Here is a 10,241-nt window from a genome sequence, read left to right as displayed (position 1 = left end):
GGGTCTGGAAAGACGTATTCCAAGTCATGAAAGGCAAGGACCCACATCCAAGGCGACTACCCAGCAAAGCTATCATTTAGAATGGAAGGGCAGGTAAATGCTTTGCAGATAAGGTCAAGTTAAAGGACTTTGTCAGCACCAAGCCCTTATTACATAAAATGTAAAAGGAACTTATCTAAGAAATTGAAGAGGATCAAACACTATGAACAGTAAAATGACAACAAACTCACAACCATTGACAAATGAACCGAAAAGTAAAGAAAAAGAAAACCAAAATGAAAACAAAAACTAAGCAAATAACTAGAACAGGAACAAAGAAACAGAAATCACATACAGGGATTTCATTGGGGAGAAGGGAGAAAGGATTAGGGGGAAAGGTACAGGGAAGAAAAGGCTTAATTGGTAGGCATAGAACAGATGGGGAGAGGTAAAAAATGGTACAGGAAACAGAGAAATCAAAGAACTTATATGTACAACCCACAGACATGAACTAAGCGGGGGGAGCTGGAGGGTTGAGGTGCAGGGCTGAAGGGGGATAAATAAGGGAAAATTGAGAAAACTGTAGTAGCATAATAAATAAAGAACTTTAAAAAATAAATTAAAATAACAAAATAACTCAACATGACTGATAGTAAAAATGCTCCATACCAAAACTTGAGAAAGAAATATTCACCCTTGAATGCACAGCTTAGAGACAGAAGCTGGAAAATGCACAAGTTTTGCACCTGGAGTAAGAACTTAAAATAGTAAACAAAGTCCAGGCAAAGTGGAGGAAACAAGCCCATAGACAAGTCCTCAGAGGTGCTTACATGAAATGAGAGCGCTTGTATTTTACTCTACTTTTTTTTACCTCTTGGTGGAGAATTTCAGGTACATTTGACCTCCGTGTTATTTAAGGAAGCTACAAAGGAAAAAGCAAATTACAAACGATTTTCAAGCACACTTGGCACTTGGAAAAACCTGCCTCTATTACGCTACAAAGCCAGTTCCAAGAAATGTCACATAAAACACACGTATTGCTCCCTTAAAGCATATCTGGAGACCAATCACAAAGTAACTGCACATTCCTGACATTTGGACGTCTTCAACTGCGCTTTTAAATTACACTGCTATGAAAAGTCAATGATACGGTTTCCTGCTGACCTGCACTAAGGTGTCATTCCCCAAAATGGCCACGAGGTGGCAGCAGAGACCGACAGAGGCGATACATATCCCACTCACCACTTGGATGAAAGGTCCTTAACTTTTTACTGTAAGATGCAATGACTGGCAAACTTTTCACTTCCCATCCCAAAATGTGACTGCACGACGTCATAGCCACTCAGTTCCACTGCCCTCTGCCACCTTTCAGGCAACTTCCCATTCCATCGTCCCACAGCACGGTTACCTTTAGGAGCACAGAGACCTTCCAGGTGCCTTCGACAGTCTTCCAGGAAACAGAAATGTCTCTCCACTAAGAGAAATTCGGAATACCGAATTAAACGGGCATGTGAAGGTGCAAAGTCTGGTGAGTGCTACGCATGAATCACGACTGCACGGCCGGGCTGAAACCCCTTTTCCCTGGTCACCAAAGAGAAACGTGCGCGCCCATCTCATCCTGAACCTTTCCCGTCCACGTCTTAGTCTCTTTCCCACAGGCAGTGCTTGCGGTTGGTCTGATGGGGCATCACGTGTTGCGAATTTCCCCAAGGAGCTCCCCCTACAGGACGCCCTGTGGTATCACCACACAGACAACATCACCTCCTTTGGATGAAGACCGCCCTGTGTGGGGGGATGCTGCTGGTGGTTCCTTCATTTGCCTACAATCTCTCCCATTCCACATTATTCTCAAATTTCAATGATTCATCCCCCTCACAATTTGCTTGCAAGCAGAATGGGTTCCATATATTTTCACAGAGAACCATGTGTGGAAATGAGGTCAAGAAAGATTCCCCTACCCCACTAAACTTCTGTTGAATCCAAACATCAAAGGCATTCACTGTAATCTTGCAGGGGCATATGATTTTCGACACTCGATTTGGATACTTTGAGTATGTCACCTGTCTCTCTCATGGCATAATGTGGTTTGTCCTCAGTGAACATCTGGACTCGATGGCTCTGAACTAGGAATTGTCTGCCAGACCCGAGGGGCACCTTTGTGTGAGCAATCTTGGGCATGAAACTTTGCAAACCACGTCTGACACATTTCATTACCCACAGAGCCTTCTCCACACACACTACCAACCTTTATTTTGGCATTCCAGTTTGGTTTTCACCTGTCTTGAAATGACAAAGCCTAATGTGCCTAAAGTGCTCCTTATGTTCTTCCATCTTCAGTATGAAAATGGCCACAAAATCACAATGAGTTTGATGACTTTTTTCTTTCAATGCACGTTTGTATGACATCTGTCACAACACAGTCTAACCCAACACTTTCACATGAAGTTAGACAAGTTTGAGAACCAGAGTCACAGGATGGGGCGGAACAATGAGGGTGGTGGGGGCTGAACTGACTTTTGGGCCAACCCGGTATAAACGAAGTTTCAACCAGAATCGCACCACTGAAAGCATTCACAGTATATTTTTTGGTGTCGTAAAACTTAAGCTAGAATTCACTGGAAATGGGTGACTGGGAAGTTCTCCTGCTTGGTACTTTTGAAATAGACTCCTACAGACCTTCCAAAATGAACCACCATATGGGTCACAAAATAATTTGATCTGAATGATGCCAAAGATACTACACACCAAAACTTGAGAACCAAATCTGCACCTTTGAACACACGGGTTAGTCACAAAACCTACAACTGTACAAGAGTTGCACCCATTTTAGGAACTGAAAAGAGTATATGAAGCAAAGACACACTAGAGGGAACATGTGTCTAGATGTGTCCAGAAGAGCACACACCTGAAATGATAGTGATGTTATTTTATTTTATTCTGTTTTATTTAATTCCATTTTATTTTACTCTATTCTATTTCTGGATGGAGGATTTTCAATAAATTTTATTTTCCCCTTGTTTAAGGAAGCTGCAACAGACAAAGCAAATTACAAACAATTTTCAAACACACTTAGTACTTGAGAAAACCTGACTCTACTACGCTACAAAGCCAGTGCCAAATAATGTCGTGTAACGCACGTCATCGCTCCCTTTTCCCTTAACCTGCACACCACTCACAAGGTAACTGGACAATGATGACATTTAGACGCTTTGGAATGCACTTGTAAATACCACTACCGTCGAAAGCTATTGATATTCCACTACAATTAACCACTTTTCCTGCTGACCTGCACTAAGGTGTCATTCCCCAAAACGGCCACAAGATGACAGCAGAGACCGACACTTGGAATGCAGGTCCCACAAATGGCTTGACTGAAAGGCTCCTTCACTTTTTATTGTGAGATGCGATGACAGGCACACTTTTCATTTTCTCTCAAACACGGTGACTGCACAAAGTTGTCACCACTTTGTTCCACTGCCTTCAGCCACCTTTCAGGTAATTTCAGCATTCTGTGGTCCCACGACTTTGTCATCTTTTGGAGCAGAGAGCTCTTCCAGGTGTCTTCTGCAGTCTTCCAGGAAATGCAAATTTCTCTACAATAAGAGAAATTCAGACAGACCAAAGTAATTGGCCATGCGAAGGTGCAAGGTCTGGTGAGCACCGTGGGTGAATCAGGACTGCGCGGCCAGGCTGGAACCTTTTTTCACTGGTCACCAAAGAGAAACATGCATTCTCACCTTACCATGAAGCTTACGTGTCTTCTGCTGACAAATTCCAGACTCTTTCCCTCAGGTGGTGCTTTCGGTTGGTCTGACAGGGAGCAGTGCTTGTTGCAAGTCACCTGCCAGCTTTCTACAAGGAACTCCTTCTGAGGAGTTCAGGAGTTCATGTTACACAAGGGCAACATCACCTCTCTCAGATGAAGACCACCCTTTGGAGGGTCCTGGTGTGGGTTCCTTTGCTGACCCTCAGTCTCTCCCATTCCACATTATTCTAACACATAAACCATTCATCATCCCTCACAATTTATTCTGGAAACAAAATGTTTTCCTTATGTTTCAGTACAAAACCACATGTGGATATATGTTCAAGATGGGCCCCCTCCTTGTACTCGCCTAACTTCTGTGGAACCCAAACATCAGGGTGACTAACCTAACTGTGCTGGTGCTAATTATTTTCAATGCTTGGTTAGGATACTTTGAGTATGTTGCCTGTCTCCAGCGAGCCATACCACGGTCTGTCTTCAGTAAACATCTGCCCTGGATGGCTCTCCACTGCAACTGGTCTGTTGGACCTGTGAGGCAACTACATGCCAGAAATCTCTGGAATGAAACTTGAAAATACACTTGTGACATGTTCCATCACTCACAGCAATGTCTCCAAACACACCACAAATCTTTCTTTGCTTTACAGTTGTGCTTGTACCTTTCTTGAAATAATAAAGGCAACAAAGCTGGAAATGTTGCTCATGTTTGTGCATCTTCAGTGGGAAAAGGGCCACACACACATTCACCAGTTTTGTACAGATTTGATTGATGCAAGCAGGTATGACAGCTGTCACAATGGATTCTAACAAAATGGTTTCCAATGATGTAAAGGCAAGTATGTGAGACCAGAGCCAGGTGATGGGGTGGAGTATGGTGGTGGGAGGGGGGGTGCTGAACTGACATTTCTACCAGCCCCATTTAAAGCAAGATTCAACCAGCATCGCAGCCTCAAAATCCTATACAAAATGTGTTTGCCCTCATAGCACTGAAGCAGCATTCGCTGAGAATGGATGACTAGAAAGTTCTGTTGTTTGGGACTTCTGAGATAAACTCCTAAAAAACCTCTGAAATAAACTGCCATTGGAATTACAAAATAACTGGACCTGAGTGATGGTAAAGATGCTCCGTAACAAAACTTGAGAAAGAAATCTTGACCCTTGAATGCACAGCCTAGAAACAGAAGCTGGAAATGCACATGTTTTGCACCCGTACCAGGAACCTAAACTAGCACATGAAGTCCAGGCAAAGTGGAGAAAGGAGCCCACAGACATGTCCCGGAGGGCATGTACATTCAGTGACGGTGCTGGTATTTTACTTTGCTTTTTTGTATCTCTCGTAGCAGCATCATATATACATTTTACCTCCACCTTGCTTTAGGAAGCTGCAATGGACAAAGCAAATTACAAATGACTCTCAAGCACACTTGGCACTTGAAAACACCTGCCTGTATTATGCTACAAAGCCATTTCCAAGAAACGTCATATAAAACATGCTTATTCTTCCCTTGGCCGTTACTCTGGAGACTAGTAACAAGATAATTGTATAGTCCTGACATTTAGATGTTTTCAAATGCAGTTGTATATACCATTGCCACCCAAAGTTGTTGAAATTTCACTGAAATCAATCACTTTTCCTGCTGACCTAAACTAACATGTCATTCCCCCAAATGGCCACGAGATGGCAGCAAAGACAGACAATTGGAACACACTGTGCTATGGGCTTGACCACAAGGTTCCTTGGGTTTTCCCGTAAGATGCAATGACAGGCACATTTTTAAATTTTTCTCAACAATGTGACTGATCAGTGATTTCACAATTTACTTCCATTGTTCATGGAATGAAACCACATACAGTGTGTGTTTTGCTCTCATAACACTGAAGCTAGAATTCACTGAAAGTGGGTGACCAGAAAGTTCTGTTGTTTGGTATTCACAAGACAGACACCTAAATAATCTCCGAAATGAACCACTGCTTAAGATACAAAATAACTTTAACTGAAATATGCTTAACACACTACATGTCAAGACTTGAGAATGAAACTTTCACCCAGAAATACGCATGTTAGAAACAGAAACTGGAAATGTACAGGTTTTTGCACCCATATGAGGAAACTAAACTAGTAAAGGACATCCAGACAAAAACAAGAGCCCCAAGACATGTCCTTAAGGTCACGTACATATGGCCACATACACGTGCCCCCAAAATGCCACAAAACAGTGACACTTTTATTTTCTTTATGTATTTTCTTTTATACTTTACACCATGGTAGAGAAAATTAAATGAACTTTACTTTTGTCATTGTTTAAGGAAGCTGCAACAGACAACACAAATTACAAGTGATTTTCAAGCAGACCTGGAACCAGTCAAAGCCTGAGTTTAATATGCTACAAAGCCAATTCTAAGGAACATCACATGAAATGTCTTCATCGCTCCTTTTGCCCTTAATCTGAAAACAAGTCACAAGGTAACTGGACAGTGCTGACATTTCGGTGTTTTCTAATGATTTTGTAAATACCACTGCCATCCAGCATCACTGATATTCCACTGGAATCAACCACTTTTCCTGCTGATCTGAACTGAGAGGTCATTCTCAAAAATGACCATCAGGTGGCAGCAGAGACCGAGAGTTGCAAACATACTGTTACTATGGTCTTCACACAAAGGTTCCTTTGCTTTTTACTAGTACAATGAACCTAAAATAGTAAACTCTACCTAGGCAAAGCTGAGGAAATGAGCCCATAAACATGTTTCAGGGGCACGTACGTAAAATGAGAGTGCTTGTGTTTTACTTTACTTTCTTTTAACTTCTAATGGAGAATTTTAAATAAATTTCACCTTCATGTTGTTTAAGAAAGCTGCAACAAAACAAATTATAATTTTCAAGCACACCTGGAAATTGTAGAAACCTAACTCAATCACACTACACAGTCAGATCCAAGAAATATCACATAAAACACGCTAATTGCTCTCCTGGCCGTTTCTGGAAAACAGGGACAAAGTAACTGGACAGCCCTGACATTTAGATGTTTTCAAATGCACCTGTAAAAACCCCTGATATCAAAAGTCATTGGTATTTCCCTGGAATCAACTACTTTTACTGCTGACCTGTACTGAGGAGTCATTCCCCTAAATGGCCACGAGATGGCAGCAGAGACTGACACTTGAAACACATCGAATTATTGGCCTGGCAGAAAGGTTTGTTCACTTTTTACTATCAGGTGCCATGACAGGCACACTTTTCATTTTCTCCCAACTACGTGACTGAACAACGACTGGACAACATAGTCACCACTTTGTTCCACTGCCCTCTGCCACTTTTCAGGCAACTTCACCATTCATTCCAACCTCCCACAACACTGTTCTCTTTCAGAGCAGAACTCTTCCAGGTGCCTTCTGCAGTCTTCCAGGAAATGGAAATTTCTCTCCATTAAGACAAGTTTGGAAAGACTGAACTCAATGGCCTTGCACCTTCTGTGTCTTCTGCTGAAAAACTCTGAATGCTTTCCTACAGGTGGCTTTCGATTGCTGTGCTTGGAGTGACCCGCTGGGTTTCTGCAAGGAGCGCCCACTGCAGAACACCCTCGGGAATCCACCACATACACAACATTCCCTCCTTTGAATGAAGACCACCATTTGGAGGGGCTGCTGGGGGTGGTTCCTTTCTTTCCCTCAACTCTCCCATTCCACATTATTCTACCATATCAACAGTTCATCCCCCCTCAACATTTGTCATGGAAGCGTGGAGAACCGCTTGTAGAAACGCAGTCAAAGGGGGCCCGGAGCACCCACTTAACTGCTGTGGAATGCAACATCAAAGCGATTAAAATCACCACACTGGTGCAAATAATTCTTGGTACTCAATTTTGACCCTCTGAGTATGTTGCCGGTCTCCCACATGCCGTAACGTGGTCTGTCCTCGGTGAATGTCTCTCCTCCATGGCTCTCCACTGCCACGGATCTGCCTACCAGTGGGGCAACTGCGCACAAGAAATCTCTGGCATGAAACTTCACAACCACTTCTGACACATTCCATCACTCACAGCAACATCTCCATACATACACACCACAAACCTTTTGTTGCCTTGCAGTTGTGCTTGTACCTTTCTTGAAGTGACAAAACCAAAGGGGCCGAAAATATTGCTTATGGTCATGCATCTTCAGTGGGAGAAGGGCCACGCACACATTCACCACTTGTGATGAGGTTTTTTATCTTCCAAAAACTTTAAGAGACAGGGAGTAAGTTAAGAGGGTCAACAAACTCTCGCTAGGAGTATTACTGTCTGAAGCTCAGGCAATTGTGCTAAAGCTCTCTTCCTAAACCCAGTTTTGAAAACTAAACCTCTTAGAAAAAAATGAGATGCCGATTCTAAGTAGCTTCCTAGTCTTCCCTTTCCTAACAGTGAGTTTAAAGTCAACAATGTTGACTTCTTCACAAAATGCACAATGTTGGCCCTCTTCGTTGCCACCTCTGAAACTTTACATAGAAGTTTTACACTGACAAGTTAAATTAGTACTTCAGTCCATACTTCATCAACCTAATCATTCAATTTTGAGAATAAGTTACTTCAGTTAAATTGTTAAATCTTACTTGAGTAAATGGTGACATACACGTACTCCCCAAAACCACCTCCTATTAAACATCTGGCTGTTTGCTTACGTGGTGGAGAAACAATCCCTCCAACCTCAAGAATCTTTGGGCCGGTCTGATAATCTAATAGGTATGACACAGATTAGCAAATGAAAAAAAACACAAATTTGAGACGTGCATAGGCATGGGAACCTTACTCATATGAAAGAGTCAGGAACCCCACATGCAGAAGAGCATCAGGGATAGAATGGAAACAGACACACAGAACGTACTGAGGCCATGATGGTGTGAGGTGCCATGGGACTTCAAAACGATAGGAGCAGATGCTACAAAAAGGTGCTGTTCCCAAGATGTACACAAGGTGGCAACAAAAAGAGCATTTCCTGCTGGCCTCATCTCAGATGCTATTCCAAAGATGCACACGAGATGGCGGTGTACAGCAGAGTGTGAAAAAGGGCCTCACCCCCAAGAGGGTAGGGGTCCTGCCAAGTCAGCCATGGGTCTTCTGACTGCTGGGAGAAGTAACATTACCTAAGAGAGGATGGAGCCTCATGGCATGAGCTCTGGGTCCTCACCAGAGAACAAAAGAGGTTGTGTCAGGTCACCTCTGGGTCTTACAAGCAAGGGGAAGGGCCCCACCTGAGACCAGGGGGTCCAAGGGTCCTGTGACCTCAGGCCTGGGCCACTTGAGTGTGGAGAGGACCACACGAGAGAGAAGAGTATCCTGTTACAGCACACCTGTGTCCTGTGAGGGCTGAGAAAGGTCCCTCCCTGTGAAATGTAAGTGTCCTGACCCTCCACCTTTGAGCCTGGTGACTGTGGGGAGGGGTCTGACTTGACATGTAAGTGTCCTGACCCTCCACCTTTGAGCCTGGTGACTGTGGGGAGGGGTCTGACTTGACAGAGCAGGAGTTCCTGTCCCTTCAGCTGTGGGTCCTGAGAGCCTGAACACAGCCCCCCCCCCCCCCGCCTCCAGGAGTGCAGGGCTCTGCCACACCGGCCCTGGGATCACAAGGTGATCAGAGGCTCTGGGTCCATGACCGCGGGGAACATCCCTGCCTGTGAGTGTGATGGGTCCAGTCCCATCGCCTGTGTGCTGTGGGTGTGACAACAGGGGCTTCTCAGATAAAGCTGTGGGTCCTGTCACTTTTGTCCTGGGTCCTGGAATTGCAGGAAGAAGTCCCTCCAGGGGGAGGAAGCTGTGGTTTTGTAACAGCACTGGGTGTCTAGCAGGAGCAGAGGCCCCACCCAAAAGGACACCTGGTCTTCTGACATCAGCCAGGGTCCCAGAGAATGTGTGGGGATTCAACATGGAATAGTCTGGGGTCCTGTCTCATCACCTTGAGGTCTTATGAATGTGGGGTGGGCCCCTCACTGAGAAAGTAGGGGGCCCTGCCATCTGAACTCTGGGTCCTGGGAGTGTGGGAAGGGGCCTCTCCCTGAGAGGAGTGGGGGCCTGTCACAGTGAAGAGGGACCCAACCTGGGAAAGACAGGTGTCCTGTCTGACAGCTGAGTCCTGTGGACACGGGAAGGTCTCCCTCTGACAGAGTAGGGAGCCCGTCACACTGGCTCTGTCCCCTGTGTGTCTGGAAAACTGTCCCACCAGGGAGAAGAGTGGTTCCCGTTGCCTCAGCTCTGGGGCCCCTGAGTGTGGGGAAAGATCCCTCCCAGAGGGCTCAGGGGGTCCTGTCACATCAGCTCTGGGTGCTGCGATGCTGGGGTCAGGTCACACTGGAGACAGGAGAGGGCAGAAGAAGGCAGCCAGCACTGTTGTCCTAGTTTTTCATCAGTGCAAGTTACAGACCAACACCAACCCTGAGGACTTCTGAGGCAGTAACTCCTGCAAAAAAAGGTCCCAACTTCAGCAATGGGGTTGGGTGGGAGTCCAACTGACACCTCTGCCTGTT

The 10,241-nt window shown here is 44.8% G+C and overlaps 1 long non-coding RNA gene across 1 annotated transcript; it reads left to right on the top strand.

The window, feature by feature from the left end:
• Nucleotides 1-684: 684 nt before the first annotated feature.
• LOC119003917 (uncharacterized) lies at nucleotides 685-8,491 on the top strand. Its single transcript, XR_005070076.1, has 3 exons — nucleotides 685-801; nucleotides 6,737-6,743; nucleotides 8,480-8,491. It is a non-coding gene; the product is annotated as an uncharacterized LOC119003917 (long non-coding RNA).
• The last annotated feature ends 1,750 nt before the right edge of the window (nucleotides 8,492-10,241 follow it).

Source organism: Sturnira hondurensis, unplaced genomic scaffold (genome assembly GCF_014824575.4).
Source record: "Sturnira hondurensis isolate 20B ecotype Veracruz unplaced genomic scaffold, ASM1482457v3 Scaffold0018805, whole genome shotgun sequence".
NCBI classification, from domain to species: Eukaryota; Metazoa; Chordata; class Mammalia; order Chiroptera; family Phyllostomidae; genus Sturnira; species Sturnira hondurensis.
This window is presented reverse-complemented; position numbering and strand designations above follow the sequence as displayed.